At 46.9% G+C, this 4,332-nt stretch overlaps 1 non-coding gene across 1 annotated transcript; it reads right to left on the bottom strand.

The window, feature by feature from the left end:
* Positions 1-1,027: 1,027 nt before the first annotated feature.
* Positions 1,028-1,101, bottom strand: Trnai-aau. The gene has a single exon. It is a non-coding gene; the product is annotated as a tRNA-Ile (tRNA).
* Positions 1,102-4,332: the final 3,231 nt, after the last annotated feature.

Below are 4,332 nucleotides of genomic sequence, written 5' to 3'. Positions count from 1 at the left end.
TTCAACTTCTGAAGATGCTTGGGTCTGAGAAGACTTTGGCTCTCTGTGTCATTCATCTCAGATGAGTGGAAGGGAAACTCCCATGTCTTAAGCCACCTCACTCCCGTTGCTTTTGAATCCAACCTTGCAGAATCTCACCGCCTTTGTACTTAATGGTTGCACTCTTCACCGCCATCCTGATTTTGGGGCAACACAAAGCATGCCTCCCGCGGGTTTGTGTGCCTTTGGGGAGCACAATACACATCTTTTTTTGCCTGCACACTTCTCAAATTCACTGTATAGACTTTTAAAAGTACCCAAGTCATGGGCTGTGGCTTAGAGGCATGGTGCTTGCCTGTCGTATAAAGCCCTAATTCAATCCACAGCACTTTAAAGAACTAACAAAAGTTCGGAGAAATATCTCAAACATCTGACTTATTACATTACATCGTCTTGATATTTGCCTTCTATAATGTAACAGGGAAGCTCACTAAAAGGATCATTGTAAATGCCACAACACAGACCTTTGCTGGGCTCCCTGGGACTGCTGGGAGGGACAAAACTCAGGTTCAGAAAACTGTTTGGAAAGATCTCGGCTGGAAGATCCTTTGGACCTCACTAAGCAGCTGGACATTGATGGAGGACTTGGGGTTCTGAACCCGACATTCCTCAGTTCAGTGTCTCTAGATTAACAGAAGGCAGAAAACAGAAATGAAGGGGCAGCCAGAGGCCAGGACTGGGTTTTCCTGGTAGCATTACCCAGCCTTCTAATGCACACAGCTTTGCAGGAAGTCAGCTGGTCAAGTCAGTGTGACGAGAAGAGGGACACTGAGAAAGACCCAGGTACTCACTGCTGTTTCCCACTGCTTCCAGACGGATAGCTTCTGGTTCTCTACGAAATATGAAGTGTGCTTTCAGGACACTAAATCACAAAATAAGAACGCAGCTAGACGGCACAGGGCAATCAAAAGGAAACACAGTCAAGAGTCATATTCATTACATCTTTTATTTTTATTTTGGAGGCAAAGCACAGTAGCTAAAATACACATGGCCCGTACGGGGATCGAACCCGCGACCTTGGCGTTATTAGCACCACGCTCTAACCAACTGAGCTAACCGGCCAGACATTAAGTTTGCTCTTACGACCTCTACAGATATTTGATGATAAAGTTGACAAATGAGAAAAAGTTTCGTTTTGTTTTTCGAAATTTTAAGGTTTTTTTTTAAGATGTAAAAACTTACAAACCTCACCTTAGTCTAAGTAGAAGTTTTTATGAGCAGAAAGAAAATTCTGTACGAGAGCAGCAAATGTCGCCTTGCACTCACTCATTCCTCAACTCGGTCTGGGTCGACGCACAAACTACAAGCAGTCCTCTAGCCGCGACGGAGTTCCGCAACCCACTTCTTCCTCTTACCCACAAGTGACTATTGGAAGTCTTGCCAATTTTAATCAATTTCAGAATACATTCGCCAAGAACATTCAGATAACGCAGAGGGTGGCAGGCCTCCCTCAGATCACGCCTCTCTACTAGAAGCTATCTAGTCGCGGGGATTCCTGACCAGCGGCTCAGGAGAGGCAGGGTACTTGTTCCCAGAAGATCTGCGTTGCTCCAGGCCGGCGGGACGTGGTCTCTCTGGACACGGTCGCGGTCCGTGGAGTCGCCGCGGGTTGAGAAGAGTGCAGGACCAGCGCGCCCTAGTCCGTCTCAAGGACGAGTCCTCTCGGCCCATCCACGCCTGTCCTGGGTCGCAGCTATGCCAAGCTCCGCTCAGCTTAACTAGAACTTACTATTGTCACTAGACCTGTAGCTATTCCAGAAGTTTTGGGGACCCCGGCGCTTCGTGGTGTTTTTTAATCTGCCTCAGTGGGAACCTGAAGAGACGACAGGGATGCCCTCCGTGTCATTCGGTTTTTCTTTAATGAAGTCGCGAAGGAGTTGAGAAAGTGGGATTCTGAAATGAGTATTTTCGAGTCGCCCAGAAAATACATACCTTGGTGACAACAAATGAATACCTGTGACTCCGAAGTCGCCCGCAGACACCAAGGAGACCAATGCAGCGCATCAGCCTCCACCTCCCAGAAGTTTGGTTTTCCGGGACCTTTTGGTGAAAAGACACCGCTGGTCCTGTTCTCCAGGGACCCTCCGCGCTCCAGTCCCTTTATTGGTGGCCTTGCTGTGGCAACAACCACAAAAGTAGAACACGAACAAAGGAGGATTTATAAAAGCGCGACGCGTAAGGCGTGAGGCACGGCTTTGAGAAACGTCACAAGCACCACTCTAAACTCAAACTGCTTTTACCGCCAGGCTTGGGGACAAGGTCTCTGACTGCCGGTCCAAGAGCTCTGCGGGTCTTCATTTCACCAACGCCCTGTCCCCGCTATCGATCCAGTAATTCTCCAAAGTTAGAAAACCTGTGTGTGCGCAGCTGACGAGGCCCTTACAAATCTCTCTGAAGTTAACCCAGGAAAGCATCATCTACCCGGCTTTCAAAACTACCGAGATCTGCCGGGGTGTGGCTATAGGGCACGAGGAGTTTAATTGGAACGTGTTAACAGGATAGTTAATTCCTTTGGGAGATGGGGGCAGAGTTCCACAAAATGTTGACTCTGGTCCCTGTGGGTGGAAAAATAATGAATCGACATTCCGATACCATTGTTACGTGTTAGATGACAGAAAACAATTCTGTCTGACTACCTCCAAATCCGTAGTAAGTTGACCGTCCAAAATACGCGCTCGATTCCAATTGAGCTGTCTCACTACCACTAAAACACTTGATAAATCTCAACCTAAAACGGAACACCTGGGTCCTGTCTGGGAGACACCTCAGGTTTAGACTTCAGGGCCCCAGACCCCAGACAGTGAACTCCTGTTGTAAATCGCTAGGCGTGGGAGAATCCACAAACTACTCCAGTGCCGCTGACCTGTTTGTAAGTAACCAGGATTATGATATTGAGCAGTGTTAAAGAAGTTAAGGCAGAGGCTGGCGATGGCTGGAGAAGGTCCTGAGTTCAAATCCCAGCAACCATATGGTGGTGGCTCATAACCATCCGTAACGAAAACTGATGCCCTCTTCTGGAGTGTCTGAAGACAGCTACAGTGTACTTACATATAATAAATAAATAAATCTTTAAAAGTTATTTCTAACAGAAACCACACATAACAGATTAAAGATGATGTGACCATGCAGCATGCAGATCAGACCATGCCCATCTGGCATGGGTGATTCTCTGGATTTCAGCTTCAGATCACAATATATAAGGTAATAAATAAATGAACACCTATTGGAAAAGCCGAATCCTGAGGGGTGCTCTAAGGGCAGAGCAGTCACTGAGCGATGGATGCCAGTATTTCCCTGTTTATGTCCTGTCCTCCCCAATTCAAGGCCTCTACTGCCCTGGAATCTTCCACTTCCACTACTTTCAAGGGATTTGCCGTTTTCTAGCTCAGTGCCCTGTGATGGGGAAAGAGAATAATCTAGATGACATACCCATCAGGTTAAGAACTCTTTAGGCCGTCAGTCAAAAATTAGTATTCCTGTGGGAAAGGCAGACTTCAGCCTCTGAGTCCATGGTAAGGAAACGGCTTGAGAGTTCAGTCAAGAGTTCCCATTGGCTGAATGTGCACGTCTCCACACTGTTTTATTCACACTCACATAGGAAGAGTGTTCTTCTGCCAGATTGCCTGAGAGTGGGCCAGGAGGAGGAGGAGGAGGAGCAGGAAATCAGCCCGAGGGAGGGGAGTACAGGACTCAGCCTAGTAACTCTTTTTGGCAGCCTGAGTTTGATCCCCCAAATTAAAAATAAAAATAAAATTAAAAAAGGCCAAGAATGGTGGGCTGTGCTTGTAATATTTACTCTTGAGAACCACAGACAGGGGATCCTTGGCCAGCTCATCTAGTCTATTCAGAAAGTCACAGGCCAAAGAGATACGACTATCCCAAAACAAAAACAAAAATAACACACCCACACCACCGATTGGACTGGTTATCCTCTTAAATGTGCGCACATGTATACAATATAGTGAAAATATATTTATACCTTTTAATCTTGGGTTTAAAATTGTGTTGTGTGTGTTCATGCACATGAATACAAACGCCTAAGGAGACAGAAGAGGACATCCCATTGCTTGGGGCTAGAGTCATGGGTGTTTCTGAGCTGCCTGGTTGGGCGCTGGGAACCGACTCTGTTCCTCTTCATGAGAAGTGTGTGCTCTCAGCCAGCACTACAGCATCGTTGCACAATTATAACATCTGTCTCTGTTCACAGAAACTTGGTGAGACGCTGGATTAACCACCAGCCATGTGACTTAGCTCACTTATCTAGAGCACAGCCAGCCTGCTGCAGAGGCTCTT

Source organism: Mus pahari, chromosome 16 (genome assembly GCF_900095145.1).
Source record: "Mus pahari chromosome 16, PAHARI_EIJ_v1.1, whole genome shotgun sequence".
Classification (NCBI taxonomy): Eukaryota; Metazoa; Chordata; class Mammalia; order Rodentia; family Muridae; genus Mus; species Mus pahari.
Note: the sequence above shows the minus strand (reverse complement) of the source record. Positions and strands in the feature narration are given on the sequence as shown.